This window comes from Melopsittacus undulatus, chromosome 5 (assembly GCF_012275295.1).
Source record: "Melopsittacus undulatus isolate bMelUnd1 chromosome 5, bMelUnd1.mat.Z, whole genome shotgun sequence".
Taxonomy (NCBI): domain Eukaryota; kingdom Metazoa; phylum Chordata; class Aves; order Psittaciformes; family Psittaculidae; genus Melopsittacus; species Melopsittacus undulatus.
In genome coordinates this window covers 47,839,604-47,859,426 of record NC_047531.1, presented here as the reverse complement: position 1 = coordinate 47,859,426, position 19,823 = coordinate 47,839,604, and the positions used below count along the sequence as shown (strand labels likewise).

Sequence of the window (19,823 nt, the reverse complement as noted above, 5' to 3'; positions counted from 1 at the left end):
TTATGTCCGATGTCATTCATCCGCACACCATGTATCACTGTGAAGAGCCTGTCTCCATTGTCTTGCCACTTGCTTGTAGTTGTATTTCCATTTGAAGGTACTTACATGTAGTCAAACCATATCTCAGTCTTTTTTTTTACTAAGCTAAAAAGGTTGAGCTTACTGAGATGAAATGGAAAAGAATGTTGTACTCTTTTTTTGTATTATTTTGCAGGTTTTTGTTCATTTGTGTGTTTCAGGGTTCTAGAATCAAATATCTCTCTTCAGTACTGGTATCTGCAGTGCTTTGTACTGGAATTACTTGTTCTTGATGTAATTAGGGATTACATTGCTTGTCTGTGTGTTTATATCTAAGAAGTTATTCATTTGCCATGCCATGGCAGTGGGATCCCATTTAGAAAGCCTCTATAAGCTCTTTGTTAGTCAATCTGTAATACAAAATATGGGCTAATGTAGTCAAATCCCACATTCTGCTTTTTAAATAGTTTGCAACTCTTTAAGAAGATTTTTATTTCATTTTTGTTTTTGTTTCTCTGGTCAGAATGCACTTTGCAGCCTAATACTGCACAGTTGTCACTCAGACACTACCAGTGAGACTCTTTCTTTGGAATATTCATTGGAGGAGACATTACCCAAGCTGTGACAGTGACAGCTACTAAAAGCTTAATTAATCATGAATATATGTCTATTAAGGTTATGAACTAGAGTATTAAAGAGGATTTTTAATATTGTATAGCCTTTGAATGTAACTGGTTACTGTTGTTGTTTTTAATAATGCACGAGGACAGTGTGATTTCAGTTATCAGTTACTTTGAATGAAAAAGCTAATTGTTCCAACATTCTTAAATCACATTCAAAGGGGAAGGTAATAGAGTAGGAAAGGTGGGGTGCATTTAAAACAGGAAAGAGGAAATAATCAAATAATATATGATGAATTTTCATTAGAAAGATTATAGCAGTTTCAGTAACCAATAGTAGCTCCAGAAATAGCATAATTTTTCAAGCTATATGCAGCAGTTCCCTATCCCCTTTACCACGAAAGTCATGTAAAATGAAGACTTGGAACTGTAATTTGACACATGCTCTCTAGATTACTGCTTCCTCAAAAAAATGCCCACTGTGTCTATGTGGCCTTGGTCACCTCTGTTTTGAAAGGATGAAAATACACTTTAGTTAGCAGTTTCTCTTTTGTGGATCCACTCGAGATTGAAATCCCCAAAGTGGCTGTGGAGGGTTTCTGTGTAGAGTGTGTTTCACAGGAAAGGAAGAGTCAGTAGCATAACCTTAAGATAAAGACTTGAGAAGTTGTGTGAGACACTATGTAGGAAGTCTGTGAGAGCAGGAAGCTGACTCTGTGTTTTGTCAACTGTCAAGGTAACATTTTAAAAGCATGACCTGCCTTCTTTCCTGGGACTTGCTTTCCTCGGTTGTTCTTTTCACTCCAGTGTTGGGCAACTGTAATTTTCTGACTACATTTTAGTCCAAGTAATCTGCAGAGACATGTTTGAAGCCAGAGTTGGGCAAACACCTCATAAAATACAATAAAGTAAAATGAAGGAAGGCTGCAAATATTCATCTTAGTATTTAAATGCCTTCACTTTGATGCTGTTCACACTCTTTTTGTGTATGCTTTCCATAAATATTCTAGTGAATATGTTAATTGGGAAAAATGTCTACAGAAACAATGAATATCCAGTTTTAATATTCATGGGAAGCAGATTTTGAAATCGTATTTGTGAAGACTTGAATCAGAAAACTGATTCTGGGAGTTCAGCTTTATAGAGTTAAGTGCCAAAAGTTTATCACATGATCTTATGTGCGTGATGAAAACTGCTGAATTTTTAATGCTTGCAATAAGTTGCTCATAGGAAGAGGCAAACAAATAATTAATTGCTAAAATGTCTATCAGACACTTGCAACTGATTAACAAACATCAGAAAATAATCCCTTCACAGACAATGTAATCAGAAGAGGCAAAATCTGAAATTGCTTTTTTCATTATAATTCACTCAGTTTGCCTGAATTTTATCTGCTGTGTGTCTCAGCAGGATTAAACGAGAAAACTTAATCCAGTGTGCATTTAAAGTAGAAGTTTCAACCTCTGTATTTATCATGTCTTTTTAATGAAGTTTTAAGCAAAAGGGTCTGAAAAGGGCTCCTTTGTATATAATAAGGATGTTACTGTGATGGGTGCTGAACAGGTTTACATGTTCAGTTACTCATTTTACATGCCTTAGTTTGGCTTCATAGCACCCCCTTCATAAAAGCTGCTTCTGTGTACACTTCCATTCTGGAGCAAATGGTGGTCATTCACTCCTCTTGTTATGCCATTTTAGGAAATATGCTGAGAGTTTTCATTTAAACACTTTTCTCTCAGCTGCAATCAAGATACCTTCTTAAGCGTGTTTGCAGTTTTTACTGGAGGATCTTCCAAGAATAAAATCAGTCATGATAGTAAAGACCTCAAGCTTAAGCCAGGTTTTATTGGTTTGTCCTTGAAAGCTTGACTTTCTGTGCAACCCTTGTGATTCGGATATACAGAGTTTGGAATGTCTGGTATACTGATGAAGTTTGATTGAAGTATGCTGCTGTTGACCAGGAGGTCCATGCTGTGAAAGCTCATCATCTTTAGCCTGCAAGTCAGTATCTCCACAATTAGATCTTGTTTTGCAGACATGAGAACCATTATTTCACCATCATATAAGAAAATAAAATTTACAAGCAAATATGAAAAAATAATTTTTTTTTCCCCCATTACATAAAGAGACAGCCTGCTCGTGAGCAGTGACTGGAAATTCAAGTAGTTTCTGTGGCAAAAAGAGAATGGCCTTAGGCAAATAATGTGAGCCAAAATATAACATGGTCATGAGAAGCTTTTGAAGGTCAAACTGTGGAGTTAGTGAGGACCATGTTTGGTTTTTTCTTCTCAACTACTCTTTCAATTAAACCAAAGGAGTTTGCAGTACAATTTTATCCTTAACTAATAAGGTCCACCAAATAGCTCAACACCTAAATGCTAGTTTCAGTGCTTTTTCTTCTTTTGCTTGCCAGGAATTCACATCCTTAAACCAATATGTTATTGTCTCAGTAAATGCCATGAATCTTGCAACAGCCACTTCTTTTGTGAGTATGTTGTACCAAATGAAAGCAAATACACATTACTCTGTTGAATTCCAGTGCAGGACATACATGTTCTCTTTCAACATTCCTCTCAAGCCTTTTATCCATCTTTCACTTCCTCATTCATTGAGCAAACTTTTGGGAAAAATGTAGTCCATGAAATCTGCATTACACAAAGGTGAGCAAATTCCTTCCAAGAAGAAGGAACATCTAGATGCCTAAATTCTATTAGGACTTCATGGAAGACTAGCAGTAGGGGAGTTATTTCCCGATTATTCCTCTTTCTCTTCAAAGAAAGATTCAAAGAGAGGTACTTGTAATTTCATAGTCAAAATATGGTTTTCTGCAGAAAAACAAGATGAGCTTAAATGTCTTGTTTCTAAAAAAAAAAATTAAAAGAAAAAAGAAAAAGCCGGTCTTCTAAGCAGTTGTGCTTGACTGTTTGAAACAAAATGTGCAGCTTATAAGTCCACCAGACTTTCTTTGAATGTTGGAACTAATGTAGCCTGACTTGCTGTGATTGATGGCATGCGGCTGATTGATGTTGAAGTCGTTTTTCCTACAATTAGGGCATTTATAAAAATCAAGCTCCCATATGGGTCTCCTGGTATTTAAATAAATCTTGAGTCATGCTGCACTATATTTCTCAATAGTGAAATGTATAGCATCTCTCTGTGTGTTCCTGATGATTGCAGAAGCTTCATTACATCTGACTTCTTTCCCTCTAACAAAATAATTTGAAATTAACCAATGAGCTTCAGGGGCAAACAGGTCAACTCATGTATATGTATGGGAAAAATAAAATACCTGAAATACAAATATTTTAAAACATTGAAATGAAAATTTAGTATCTTGTTTCTGGAGAATGCTTCAGTTAACTCAGAACAATTAACGATCTTTGGTTTTAGTGGAATATTTGTGTTTAAAATTTGTAGGTATTTTTTCAAATCTGGAAAAAGTTTGTAATCAGAATCTTTCCTGATAGTAAATTGCATCTGTAGTGTCTTTCAGTAGTTTTGAAACTTACATTTTTGATATTTATTTAAATGTGTATAATACCAGAAGGGGAAGGAGTCAAGTTAAAAATAAATCTGAGGAAGTATTTCACACATCATGTATGGTCATTCCTTTGTTCTGCAGATAATGCTCTGGCATGGTTTAGGAAAAGCCACTGAGTGTGAAGGTTAATAGCCTGGTATTGGATGAATATGGTTTAGGTATGCTTACCTTAAGAATCCCAGTATCTTCAAGACATTTCTTTATTCCCTCTTTACCCATTTCAGACATTTTTTCAGTCATGACAACCATTCCGTTTTTCAGTTGAGTAGTTATTTGCCTCCCTTGAAGTTTTACCTGTCTTGTTCTGCTTTTCCTTCTGCAGTTCTTGTTTTGAGACTTGAATCTGAAAGATTTTTTTAAAGGTATCTTGATATCCTTGGACAATTGAATGAAATGCACAGCTAACTTTAAAACCATGGGCTGACAGCAGTCAACTTGGTTCACTCAGCTTTGTAGATACCAACAGTAGGAGGAAAAGTTGATGACCTGGAGAATTATATGTTTTTAGCCTGATATTCATGAGCTGTGTTTAACAGTGTTCAAGCCATTTGAGCTATCCTGTGGTAATAATTTTTCTAATCTGTAGCACTACTGTCTTTCTCCATAGTTCTGTGGAATGTGAATCAAAGTCCAGGATGCAAACATGAAGGTTTTAAACATGTTTTGTTTCCTTATAATTCTGTTTAGCTTTCAGATTGCTAAATGTCAGCTTTTTCAGAGATCAGTAATTAGGGGGGGGGAACTGAAAGTTTTCAAAATTAAATTCAGAGAGCATAACAGATTGTGCTTCTGTTTGGTACGTTTACTTAAAAACAAAAATAATGGAAAATAATTTAGGGACCTAGATAAAATATTTTACTGTCTGAATAAAGTATTTCATAAGGTGGAAGCAAGGATATGTGGATAATGTGGGCCCCCTCTGGAAGGAAATGAGAAAACTGGCTACCCTGGATTTGAAGAAGGCTGGTGTTCTCAATGACTTCTTTGCCCCAGTTTTCACCAAGTGCTCTGGCCGCACCACTCAAGTCTTGGAAGGCAAATGCAGGGACTGCGAGAATGAAGAACTTAGACCCATTGTAGAGCAAAATCGGATTCAAGATCATCTTAGGATCCTGAATGTGTGCAAGTTATCCTGCCCCTCTACTTTCTCTCATGAGACCCCACTTGGAGTACTGTGTGCAGTGCTGGTGTCCTCAACACAAGGACATGGAGCTGTTGGAACAAGTCCAGAGGAGGCCATGAGGATGATAAGAGGGCTCGAGCACCTCCCATACAAAGATAGGCTGAGAAAGTTGTGGCTGTTCAGGCTGGAGAAGAGAAGGCTGCGTGGAGATCTCATAGCAGCCTTCCAGTATCTGAAGGGGGCCTACAAGGATGCTGGAGAGGATCCCTTCGTCAGGGATTGTAACGATAAGACAAGGAGTAATGGGTTTAAAGTTAAGCAGGGGAAGTTCAGGGTAGCTAAAATGAAGAAGTTCTTAATGTGAGGGTGGTGAAGCACTGGAACAGGTTGCCCAGAGAAGTGGTAAATGCTCCATCCCTGGCGGTGTCCAAGGGCAGGTTGAACACAGCCTTGGGTGACATTGTCTAGTGTGAGGTGTCCCTGCCCGTGACAGAGGAATTGGAACTAGATTATACTTAAGGCCCTTTCCAACCCTAACAATTCTATGATACTATAATGAGATACTTTTCCAGTGAGCAGGTCTATACCTATTCTAAAGAAAAAGTGCATGATCTGCTGTCTCCATACTGATTCCTGAAGTTTTGTAGATGCCCAATGAAATCACTATCATCAGTGTATACTTTAGGACACACGGAGTAGCTTACAACCTTGGTTGTAATATATTAAGGTTCTGAATTGGAAGATCCAAAATCTGTACCTACAAAATAAACTGAAAGCGTGTTTGTAATAGAATCAGACCTGCTTGTGCTGGCTGTAATTGACTGAGCACGGGCACTGTTAGGGATAGAGATAGGCCATTGTGAAAAGCAGAAGAAGCCTGGTCAGCTTGTACACTGTTTTCTAGACAGTAAAGCCTGGATCCCTACATCTTCAAAGGGATATTTGCTCTTCCTAAGTAGATTAAACCAGTGCATTTATGGACGTTGGTGCTACAATATAATTTTCATTTGGCTCTCTTAACACAGCATTGAGGTTGTCATGGTGTAGTTTAATATCAAACAATGTCGCATAGCATTCGTGTAATACATAGATGATCATTTCTGGAGCTGAAATAAAGCCATGGCTAATGAGATAGAAATATTCTTATATGCTGGAAACAGCTTGAAGAAGGTGCTAGAATAAAAAAGATGAAAGAGCTGTATGTGATTGCATTAAAAAATAAAATAAGACAAACTCTAAAAGCAGTGTTCCTTGTTTTCTTTTTTTCCTTTCTATTTAATGATTCATCTTTCCCTTACATGTCAGTACATCTCTCTTAGACTAGTTGCACCAGGCTTTTGCTTATTCGTGTTTCAAAATGGAACTAGCAGACAGATTTGTAGATTCTCCCCAAAATCTCAGAGAGGAGGTACTTATGTTTTGTTGGTTTATGAAGATTGTGGATTTTTGCCACCAGATGACTGTTAACATCTCTCAGATCTTGCATAGTGTAACCTGTATTAGGTTGTAGAGTTGATAGAATAATGCTGGCTGGTAATTTCTGCATCTGACCCGTGCCTTCTAGAAAAGCCAACAGCTTTTTTTCCTAACCAGGTTCCAAACTCCATTTTAAAGCTGATGGAGGATTTTAGCACATCTCTGAATAAATTATGCCACCTTTTTCACAAACACATGCTATAATCCTTGTCTTTATTTTTCTGGCTTCATGGTTGGAAGTGAAAGATGAGAAATAGACGAGGAAAAATAATAAAAACAAGGATCATTTAAACAGTTTCAGTTTTGTGTAAATAAGTGCTCAAGCCTATGAGACACTGGAATACATAAAGTACAATGCAAGAAATATCACCTTGAGAACTATAGATGAGAGTGCTGTAGAACTACAATTACCAAAACATATAGCTTTTTTTTTTTTTTTAACAGAAAGATGTATTTATAGGGTAATTACTAACCTTACCATAGCTGGTAGCCCTAGTTATCAGGATGATCAGTTGCCATCCTAGGACAGAAAAACTAATTTCCCAAGTAGATTCTTTATTTTGGGCTTCAGGTTACTGTACCTTTTCAGTGGTGAAAAATAACCCTTCAGAAAAGATCAAATCAAGCACAGTTTCAGGTGCAAGTTAAAAATGTTTATTAAATTTGAGAAACAAGATTTACTTGAGCACTAATTTGTCAACCAATTGTTCAGGCTTATAAACTTACATTTTATGAGTGTTGTAATCTCAATTCTCAAAATAAAACGGAAAATCACTGTACAGTGTTTGCAAGTTACCTTTGCAGCATTAAGAAAGATTTTTCTCCCACTGTTTTCATATCATTAAAGCATTCACTATTCTAGAATTGTGTTGAACTAATACCACAGCTTTAATATTTCACAATCAGTAAAATTCCTGCCTATCACTGAATTAAATTTAACCTAACTCCATGATTTTGCTTGTTAACTTTAGCAAGAGTAACATTTTCAGATGAATGGGTGCTATAAATAATCAGATTTTTATTCTCTACTAATCAAACTGTTATAATATGTATCTCAAGTGATCTACGGTGACTTTAACAGAGATTTCCTTTGGTCTGAAAATGTAATACACACAGAATGTTTTCTAGGGTATTAACTATAATGGATTTAGCTATTTCACCTCTTGCTTCAGTGCATTACAAACCCAAGCATTTAAGGTAAAAATCTCAACAGAGAGGTTACATTTTGTAGAGTATTCTTACAGCAACCAAGTAGAAAAGTATGTCTGCACAGCTAAATGTAATTATTAGCTTCCAAGGAACTCCAACTAACTCTTTAAAGCTTTGCCAATGTACACAGAGATATGTAAATCTGAAAATAACCATTATCTAACATACTTGAGTTGGGTGAAGTTATTAGCTGCTTGTTCACATACACTTTAATGGAGGTGTGTATTAAGTACTCTTCCTGTAGAATGCAAATACCTTTAACCATATGGTTGAAATCTGCTATTTATCTCCTTTAAACTGATCACTTTTTTTTGCACGAGAGCTACCTCATGGTAACCTGACTTCAGAGCCTCTGATGGTGACTCTGAGCTTCATTCTGAGTTTCTTGCTTTAAGAGATTTAAGAGCAAAACATACCTCAGTTATTTTTGTCTTTTTTTCCTCTTCTCAATTTTAAACATTCTCATATGCCCCTTTTCAGATACCATACTTACACCTCAGTGATTTGATATTAATAGCAAAGATTAAGTATTTTCAGCTCATCAGAGAAGAGATATTAATCATCATCAAGCCCAATGAGAAGTTTAATTTTCTGCTTCTCTTTTTTCACTAAGCTCTGGCGGCTGTCACTCGCACCGATGTCTGCGGGACGTTTAATAATCTACTTCTGAAGATGCATTTCAGTAGTTTCTTTCCTTTTATTTCCTCTGTCAATCTCAGAGAGTTTCATCATTGCAGGCTTTAATTAAAGACCACTGTCAGGAGATGAAGAGAAGAAAATTGTTCCTTGAACAAAGCTAGTTGTGGGACTTACGGTTTTTAACTGTATTCAGGAGGAAGACGGGTTAAATCAAGATACTGAAAACTACGGGTTTGGGAATGTGACTCACTACCCATTCTCTTCAAATATATCATATGCTTCCTGTTCCCAGCTCCTGTTTGTACACATTTACTTATTTGTGCCTCAGAAGTATGGTTAGATTTGTGGTGCAATACAGATGTGCAGCACGCTGAATTGGGATGACAAGAAAGAATCCGCACAGAAATCTTCATAAATTACACAATTATACTGGTCCATGTCATTGTTGCAGATAGCATTATTGCAGTGTAGGAATGGCTTTTGCCAGCTCAGTTAAAACAGCTTCCAAAACAATATATGTACCAATAAAAAGTCATGTGGAATATTATGCTAGTTGACATAGCAGTACCTGTTTAAAATGGCATGTCATTTTAGACTGGCAAAAGCTTATCTTACAGAGAAGCCCTAAAGAGTGAAGTACTGTCTGTATAAGTGTTAATGTGCAATTTGCATATCCCACCTATTTGGGGGTAGTTTATCAGGTTCCAAGAAGTTTTAAAAGCAGAAGCTCTCCATTTCAGACAGAAGGTTACAGTTCTGTAAGTCAGAGAAGAACAGATCAGACTGAGACAAAGCCAAACAGGGAGCTCACAAGCAGAGTGGTTAGTCTTCGGTATGCATCAGATAGACTTCATTTATTGTGTAGTGGATCTGTTGGTTGATCAGTGATGTAGCTGACTAATTTGTACAGCACATGCTGTGAAAGCACCTAAGAAAAATTTTAAGCAGTTTGTAATTGTGGCTGCTACTGTCTTGCTTTATTGGTTCTGGATGCCTGATTTTGAGTCAATGTTTTTCCTGTTTAAAAAAAAAGCTCCCTCTGAATGTGGAGAGGCTCAGGTTGAGCACTTGAGGCTTTGATCCAGAATCAGTCATTAAGTTTTTTTTTTGCAGGAAAGATGGCTCCCAGCCTGATACTTTGCTCTACTGAGAGGACTGATTTATTCCCTCTTGCCAGGAAGACTGTTGTGTAACTTCATTTTTGCTTTTAGCTTTGAAGAAGGCCTCTACACTGCTCATTTAGGATGTAACTGCAGCACGCCTCTAAAGTTCTCTGGTCATAGAATCTTCCTGAGCTTTATTAAAAATAGCTTTTTTTAAAAGAACTGTTGATATCAGTAGCCACTTTTCCACCTTGGCTACTAAAACCACAATAGGCAGGTAAATCAAGACAAAATACCATGAACTTAGAAAAATTTGCTATTACCCATTGCAATTGCTACCACTAAAGAAAGGGCAGAATCCCTTCCTCCACCAAATCTACAACAACTAGTACTGTTCTAATTGGCATAATAATTTATTTTGCAGGTTGACTCAGGAGAGACACATCTAAAATAATATTGCCAACCTGAAGCATAATGGTATTTTTGGGGGGTGAAAAAATACTTACAGAGTACCGGAATGCACTCTATGAACATATATAATGTACATTGAATTTCCTTAAATTTTTTAAATCGTAAAGTGTTGTCCTTGGAAACAAGTTATTTGAGAAAACATTTGCATATTTGAGCAGACTGTTATCTTTGTAATAAATAAATGATCATTTACCTTATATATAAACCAGTAAAGTACAAGGAGTAGGAAGATATTATATTATTATTTCAGTACTGCTTAGAAACATTCCTGGTGTTTTTGTCATAGTCTGACTGCCCAGAAGTAATGGGAAAATCTGAGCCATTTTTGAGCAAGGGGTGTTTTTTTGTGCTAGCACAGTTTGGTTGCACAGAAGTAATGTGCTTGATTTAGGAGCTGTGGTGGAATAGAGACTCCCCTTGGAGGCAGACAGGAAGTGGAAAGGTTCTACTGGTTGAAAGATGGTAATTTTATATGGTGCTTGTTGGAAGAACCAGTTTTTCAGTGAGTGAGAGTAGGAATTGCAAAAGGATTGATGAAGTGTGGGAGCTATGTTTTCAGAGGGTCTCACAAAGGAGATGTTCTAACAGTGTGGTGAAAACTGAGGACATGAGGGTTTAACTAAGGATGGAGGAGCTAATGAATGAGAGTGAGGAAAGAACTGTGCTCAGGTGTTACTGTCACTTGTCATAAAGGCTTTCTTGGTAGGAAGCTGAACAGAGTACTGAGAGATGGCTTTTTTTTTGTAATAATACAGGCAAGGAAAAGATGTGCATGCGCAAACCTGAGATGTAGTGAAAAAGTGGATTCATATTGAAAAGAGAGAGGATTATCTTGAGGAGTCAAGAAGACACCGAGTTCCATTATGAAAGCGTCATTTGCAATGTTACTATATGCAGTCTCATGGTGCCTCAGACTAACCTCATTGTATTTGAGCATCACTTACATGTGAAAGGATTCAACATCATGGAAACCTGTATGTTATTATCCATTCCAAACTATTCTTTTAGATTTCAAACTTCTGAAATTACAGTGAAGTTTTGTATTTGAAACTCAGTCTAAACATGAAGGTGACCAGTCAAACTTGCAAATGGATAATGGATATTTGTTAGTCATCAAGTGTTTTTTTTTGTCTTTAACTGAATCAATGTTGTAAAGTTGAAGGAAATCATTAAGAATTATTAAGAGATAATTTGCTCTTAAAAGGAATATGGAAAACCTACCTATTTGATCCTCTCAAGAGCAAATATAAATTGAATGAACAATACATTGAAGAGAAAGAGGAGAGTGATCCTGTAGGTGAAGCATTTTTGGTGATAGCAGATGGAGCAATGATTTTTTATTAATTTAAGTCTGTCTAGACCTCCCAGCACCTTTTTATTTTCAGTCTAGCTCAAGAGCAGAGGCTTTATATCGTCAACTCCTCAGTAAGACAGCTGAAGATTATGAGGTTAAAAATAATAAGAAGAATAAAATAACTGAAAGACAATGACTGTAACTTAATGAGCAAGTTTACTTTAATTAACAATTCCAGTATATCTCAAAATAATCAACTTAAGAAGTAATTAGAAAACTTAAATTTTGGATAATTATTTTCTGTGCATATATGAAGGGACAGGTACACTTCTGGATGCTGAAACTTAAGAAAAGGGATAAAAGTTAAGAGACTGAACTGAGAGAGTCACCATTTTCATTGTTTTAAGTTGCCTGGTTGAAAATGAACAGATAACGGCTGTGGGAATCCAGAATACAGGTAAAAACACATTCCTACTTAATTCTATTGATTATTTGCCTCAAAGAAAACAGCAGAATGCTGTTACCAAATTGATGGAGATATTGGTCAAGGATACAGGAGAAAAAGGTAAATGAGGAGGTCTTTGCTTCTCCAGGTAGCAAAAAATAGGGAAAAAATGTTCAGAACTTCGAAATGAAGTTATGCAAGATATTTGAAGTATACTCAAAAGTTTATGGTGGAAGGTCAAACATTTTCCCTGGCTGTTTAGAACAAGGTTGATAAATAGTGAAACTCTCAGGAAAAGGAGGACTGCCCATTTGTAGTCAATGCTGCAAACTGACTAGCCTTTTTATAGCATACGGAAGTGGATTTGATCTGAACATAGCTAGTTACAGCCTTAAATTGGAGCCATGGGAAATTTAGGTAGAATTTGACAAGAGGAAAAGCAGCTCTAAACATAAGGAGTGTGAAATGTCCTGGTAGATAGTGAATAGGAATCTGGAATCTACACTATGAGATTTTTTTTAAGCAGGACCATACAACGGCAAATGAAGTTCAATGTTTGTAAGTGTAAGGTACCTTGGGAAAGAATAAGCTTAATACACTATAGTGGCCTTTTAGGTGTTTGTTACTGCTCTGGAACTAGGTCTTGGGCTTTTAATAAATAGTCCTATGAAAGGTAGACTTGACACTGGAAGTTAGTAGGTAAGGTATATATGTCAGCAGCCACAGGCAAAATTTGATAGACCTTGTTAGTTATTAGAATGGGAGACTTAATTGTATTTGCTGTTCTTTTACCAAATTGAGAGCTTTCTAAATGCACAAAGCAGGGAAGAGCTTTTCACATGAATGGACACTGTTAATATCAAGACAAATGATTTTTATCAGATCAACAGTACATTTAGGATGGATGGGAGGAAAATATCTGTTTGTCCCATCAGTGCACTTCTAGCAAAACCTCTCGGTGGGATTAATGAAAGGCAAAAGGCACTCACTAGTTCTAATGCAAAACTTGAGCCGTTTGAGAAAGGGTTTGTATGATATATTGGCATGGGACAGTTGGGCCTTAGCTCAGTAGCTGAAAAAGTCCCTTCTAATCCTCTGTGGTATCTTTGCAAATATATTCCCTTTTTGCTTCATGTAACCCTCTTGGAGTCCACTGAACAGGCAATAATCTCCTTTGCTAGAGAAAGCTAGAGAAGGTGTATTATTTGGAGATTACGTTTTGGCTTCTTCATGGTTTTAAAACACCATTTCTAAGGATTAAGGTAGCAGCAGAGCTGATTATTTAGTGGGTATTACTTGATGAGGTAATAACATTTGCCTTCTTTCCTAAGTACTTTTTGATCTACTGATGAAAACCACTATATAGGCTAGGTAATATTGTTATTATAATGAAGTGTTGGGGACTAATTAGTTACACCAACCTTTTTCAGGCAAAGGAAAAAAAGTGTTGATGGAGAAAAAGGAATGCTGTTAAGCTTCAGGAACACTGCTTTGAAAGTCTTCTTTTGAGTGACAGTCTCTGTGTGTAATCTGAACTGCTCAAAGTGTTTGTGTAGGAAAGTGGATTTATTTCAAAGTGGGTGGTTCAGGGTGTATTGAGTTTGTGAGGCAAGGTTTTGGTAGCAGGGGGGCTACAGGGGTGGCTTCTGTGAGAAGCTACTGGAAGCTTCCCCTATGTCGGACAGAGCCAGATCCAGCTGGGCCAGCTGCTAGCTGGTCAGCAATGGTGGTAGCACATCTGGGATAACATATTTAAGGGAGAAAACATACTGTGGAAACAGCAGCAGAGAGAGGAGAGACAACAACTACAGACCCGAAGGTCAGTGCAGAAGGAGGGGAGAAGGTGCTCCTGACACTGAATCAGAGATTCCCCTGCAGCCAATGGTGCAGATTGTGGTGAAGCATTTCAGTTGTTGCTATGTAGTGCTTACCCTAAGTTAAGGAGTTTCCAGTTCCCCATGCTCTGCTAGCAGGGAGGTGCACAAGAAACTGGGAGGGAACACAGCCAGGCCAGCTGACCTGAAATAGCCAAAGGGATATTTCATGCCATGGTACATGAACTGAGTGAGTTAGCTGGGAGGGGATGATCGCTGCTTGCGTCTGCCTGGGCATTGGTCATCAGATAATGAGCAATGGTACCATGCATCACTTGTGTTTGTAAGGCTTTATTCCTCTATCTCTCCTTTTCCTCTTGTTATTGTTACAATATTTACTTCATGTCCTTATCTCAACCCATGGGTTTTACCTTTTAACAATTCTTCTCCCCATTTCACCAGGGAACTGGAGGGGGGAAGGAGTGAGCAGCTGCGTGGTACTTAGCTGCTGGCTGAGGTTAAATCACAACGGTTGGTTTTGCCTTCTCCTTATCTCGACCCATGAACTTTTAATTATATTTTCTCTCCCCTATCCAGCTGAGGAGGGGATTGACAGAGCAACTTTGGTAGTCACCTGGCATCCAGCCAGCATCAACCCACCATGCAGGGAATGCAATTTGTAAAGAAACACACAGCATGTATTGAAAAAGCTCTGATCTACCTATTATTTCTTTGCCTGACACATTGATTTTCTGTCTACTATACTTCCTGTCCTGAAGGATACAGAAGTGTTCTGCAAAATGCAGACTTCATCCTGAGAGATGCTGAGAACCTGTAGCTCCCAATGACTTAGATTTTATTTGTGGGGAGGTAGTGTCCATCATGATCGAACATAAAAAGCCTCTTGCACAAGAGAAACTCTTTGAGGAATAATACTGTAACACACTGAAACAGAAGGAGGATTTTTAAAGATGAGTAGTTATTATATACATACTTGACCAAAATGCAGGGGCATACAGCTCTGATACTGAAAAACATGCAGTAAGATTGTTAATAAGTGGTAATGATCTCTCTTCATAGCAATTTCAAACCCTGTCTGGGCATGGTGACTAAACATGCTGTGGCTTGCTGGGTCTCACATATAGTTTCTAACATATGTTTTGGTGCTTATTCAAGTCAGGTGCCCCATAGCTTATACCCAGGCCCATCTTACATGTTTTTGTACTCATGGCACAAAATTTATGTTGTCCAAATCTATAGAGTTTTAACAGAAAGAGAAGCTAGTCTCTTCAACGTATAGCTTTAGGTATGAAAGTAATTAGATGGAGTCAACTTTCTTTTGGATTCACTTCCCTTTTCATATGCTTTTCTCATTGCTCATCAGATGATTTTTTTTTTAGCACTACAAAGCCATTCCATGGATAGGAGAATGAGCTGTAAACTCTTCTGAATTGACTATCAACAGAATTACTATCAGCTGATAAGCAACTCGTTTTATTGTTGCAGGGGAAAAAAAAAAGGATTCTTTTACTTTTGTGATACAGGTTGCATTTTGAGTATTTCTAGTTCTTGAAACTAGTTTGTAAGTAAATCAAATTGCTGAACAATAGTTAAAGGACAGAAAGCATTTATGAAGGTATTTGTGAGTATGTATGTGTAAACTATAAAGGTATATTCCTATTTGCCCAGTTGCCTTTGAAAGAAAAAAATCACCCCCATAGAAAACTGGGGTAAAGAAAACTGTTTTAATCATCTATTTCATAATTATTTATAGGATATTCAGTTTGTAGTTTTTTAGGAAGTTATTGATGATATCTAACCCATAAGATCCAAATTTGAGGCTGGATAAGCAGAAATAAGGTGTTTATTCACCACATAGACCTTCAATAACCTTCACGATAGAATCTAAGAGAACCTTTTACTGTAGTTTTTCAAGATTATGACAGGAATATGACAACTTTAATCTTTCATAAAATAAATATGACTGCAGAAAGGTTAAATGAAATCGGTATTTTTGAGAACTTGAATGTTCACAGGGAAGCCATCCAACCTTTTGGCTTACACTCTAATAAATTTGAGGCTGTCTTCAAAGAAACAAAAGAAGCAGTTTCTCTGTCATTAATGACACAAAATGAAATAACTCACTCTTTCTTGACATTTTACATAGGTGGAGATTATCTTGAAACTCTTGGAGAGAGTACTACATTAAAAAATAGCATCCTGTAGTCTAGTTATGAAAAAAAGACTGCCAGAGATCCATCAAAGCTGTCTGAGATAAGCAGAGTAATTCAAGCATCATAATTGTCGTTATCCAGAGAAGTATTTGATTACCTGTATTTCTTTCAAATTTGTTTTATGTGAATGGAAAAATATTTCCTGGTTTCATATTTTTGTGTACCTACAGCTGGGCAGTAGAACGTATGGTTAGCCATCTCTAACAGATAGCTGTGCATAATGCCTGTAGTCCCTAATTTCTCTGCCACTAATTCCTTGCAGAAGATATTTTGTTGTGATACTATATATATGTTTGCCATCACAGTAGACAGGAATAAGAACAGTACATCACATAAAGAAGAAAGCATGTAAACACTCAGCTGCACTTTTGAAGCTATTGGTTCCCCTTTCTTCCAGTTTGCTGTTTTCCAAAGGACATGCTGCATGGTCACTCTCACCACCTCAGCTTGGTGGATAAAATTGAAGGCAATTTCCAAATGTCTTTTTTATTAATAATCCTTTGTAGTTACTATGGCTCTTTGACTCATATTGCTCTCTGGCCTGTTTTTTGTCTAACAGTCTCTCTTCTGATAAATGTTGAAGATAAAAGGAAGGGAAAAAAAAAAAGAAATACATTATTAAAACTATATTCTGTCTGGTTTTCCTACTTTTGCCATCTCTTACTGCATCACAGCCTGTCACTCTGCCATGCTCTATTGCTCACTTGTATGCTCATTCGTTACGCTGTTTTTTCTTTCACGTTTATGCTTGGTTACCCTTTATCACTTTCAGCTTCACTCAAAATCCTGTTCCTGTTTTCATCTTGCACTTGCACTGGTTCACACAGTCCCTCTCATTCTCAGTGTTTTCACACCTTGAGCCCTTTTAAGCCTTTTGTGTCGTACTTCTTTTTTGTGCTTCATTTCTCTATGGCTCTCTGTCACACATGTTCAATTTTCTCTATTTTGTTATTGAATTCCTGGAGGTATATTTGCAGTAATGCTGAGTGGGAATAAGGGTGCAATTCTAGTATTTCTCTAATAGTCTTATGTTCCTCGTTCAGCACCAATGATGATGTGATCAGAAAATCTTAACCACTGCTACTTTCCCTCCACATGTACATCATTTATTCTCTCACTCTCTCCTGAAAAAAAAAATAATCCATTTGCTTCTTCTTTTTAAAATTGATTTTCACTAGGAAAACAACTTTATTTTGGAGATATAGAACCAAGTAACATTGTTCAGCAAAGTTATAATGTGTTCCGCGCGAAAAGTCCCAAGAAGCCTTGAAATGGAGCTAAAAGAGAAAATTGTTGCATCCTTCCAGTTATAACAGACAAGATCCAATATGGCTCAGATGTTCCTTTCTATACAATAGTGCCATTTCAGAATAGAGAAGTCATGCAAACCAGTTGTGCACAGTTCACCTGTATTGCTTTACTCTATATGTTCTATATATGAATATATACATACATAGAACATTCATTCTTGTTTATATTATTGTATATATTCATATAGAACATACAACACATATAGAACATACATGCATAGAATATATGCTCTATATTCTACTATCTAAATACCTGCTTAGCTATGCTTAACATAAAAACCCCACTGACTGCAGTTTCTGATGCTGTACTGGGAGACCTTCTTATATGATAATTAATGATCCTCTTTATGTGTAAAATTCCCCTTACCAACTTAGCTTTCTGTTCTTTTTATGTAACGTACTCTTCAGCTGTATAATTTTCTCACATCTGGTTTATTTGCACAGTCTTAAGTGCTGGTTAGGAGCATTTATATTTAGGGATTTCACTGAAGAAAATGTGTTTTGAAATGATACAATCAGCCAAGAGTAACTAGAAAACTACAAGATTTTCAGAGAGTTCAAATTTTCTTCGCAAATCCATGCACTTCTCTCTGCTTAATGTTAATGATTTAGCATCTTGGTCCAATGGTGGTGGTTGTGGAGGGTGTTTGTACTAGCTAGTTGTTAGATGGTTTTAGCATTCTTTCACCTTAACTGATGCAACTAGCCATATGTAAGAGGTAAGAACATGATTTCTGTTACAAAGAGAACAAGCTCTGTCTCTTTTTCAGTCATTTGTGATAGTATCCCAGGCTTGGGGAGGGCTGGGGGGAGGAGGTGCGAGGAGGGAGAAGAGATGGTTAGATATTTTATAGAAATAAGCAAAGCAATTCATCTGACAGAATAGCAAACTCAAAGTATGTCTACATTGCATTTAAAACCACAATTGGAGCGCTGCTGTTGCGCATCCAGTATCTTCACTGCTGCTGGTACTGTGGCAGAACAGTTATTTTGGGATTCCGTGAGCAGATACAGCCTCACTGTTGTCTGTGTCTGAACTTGTTAATGAAAACATCTCTGGTGTGTCTGCACTTCAGAGCTGCCATGACCCATCACCAAAGTTACAGACATAATGGTTAGTGTTATAGGAGTAGGGGCAAGAAGGAAACTTAAGAGCAGAGGAACAAAAAAAAGCCAGCAGAGGCCTTTCCAAGTGATCCAAGCCACTGATCCATCCAATTATGTCCTGTCTCTCAACCAGCTCAACCAGCACCCACTTGCTTCCAGGGAGGTTTGGATCTGCAGATGATAAGCACAGAGAGGGCAATTTATCTCCTACCTCCTACTTCCTGCTGTCAGAAAAGTCTTGGGGCAAAAGATTCAACAGAATTCCTGAATTACTGATTAGTAATTACTGGGGTAATTGCTGTTAGTAATTATGGGGCATTATTCTGATACCTGTTTGTAGTCAAAGTAGAACTTTGAAAGTCTGAAAGGCAATTGAATTTAGGACATACTTAAAGAACCAAGTGTTATTGAAGGATTATATACAGACTATTTGTTGTCTACAGTCTGTTTTTTTACAGTGATAAAAAGAGTATCGTTTTGAATGGTGAAGGTTTAAACAGATCGTCAGAGTTGGAAGTGCATTTTACTTTGGGAGCAGAGGTTGAGTGGGGAAAAAATGTTATTTCCTGTCTCTAAGGCTTTGAGTCTTGGGTTGTTTAATTTCATATAAGGACTGTAAATGTCTATGCAGAGTAGAAGCGTATGTTACCTGAAGAGTAATGAGCAATTTTGGGCTTGATAAATAGCATGCAAAACTGTGTGCATGTTATGCCGCTGCTGCAAAAGGGGAGATACTACATGCAGATAGGAAGCAACCCTAAATGTACTGTATATGACATGGCAGAAGGACATAGTCTGCTCCTAGCTTGAGACCTGGTTTTGTTATAGTGGGGATTCTTCCTGCCAGCTATACAGTGGGTGTGAAGCCCAGCTACTTTACTGCAGAGCCTGACACAGGGTTCTCCTCTTTCCCACAAAACACTCTTCCCCGGACATTGAAGCCAAAAATAGACATATGGCGAGACTCCAGGTTGTAGAGGGAGATGCCTGGTATCTGTGTGTTTTCACATATATCTGTAGAAATGTGACTATGTTCCTTGTTTATTTCTAAGTCTGTAGCATCAGATGAGTATAAAACTTCTGAATGGGAACGAGATACCAGCTTACTGAAGGCGAGGAAGGGAGGACACTAAGATACATTTTACCACATAAATCAAAGTGGACCTCACAATTTTCTTGAAATTTATCAGAAAAGAAAATTCAGCACATTTTTTTTAACAGTTCCATACATTTCTTTAACATGTATCAGAAAATCTTTAACGTTCATGGGTAATTATTCTCTAAGTCTTAGCCATTCTTTCCATTTTGTAGATATTTTTCTTCCTCTAAAAAAAAAAGAAAAACCTGATTAATTCTGAGAAGATGGATACTTAACTGAGCTTCAGGCTTTTTGGTGAATCCCAGCCTGAAGCTGATGAA

General features: G+C 37.2%; 1 protein-coding gene across 3 annotated transcripts in view; it reads left to right on the top strand.

Annotated features, from left to right (window-relative positions):
- Window positions 1-19,823, top strand: part of LARGE1 (LARGE xylosyl- and glucuronyltransferase 1) — a 278,913-nt gene that overhangs the window by 87,517 nt on the left and 171,573 nt on the right. The gene's annotated exons all lie outside the window — the stretch shown is intronic.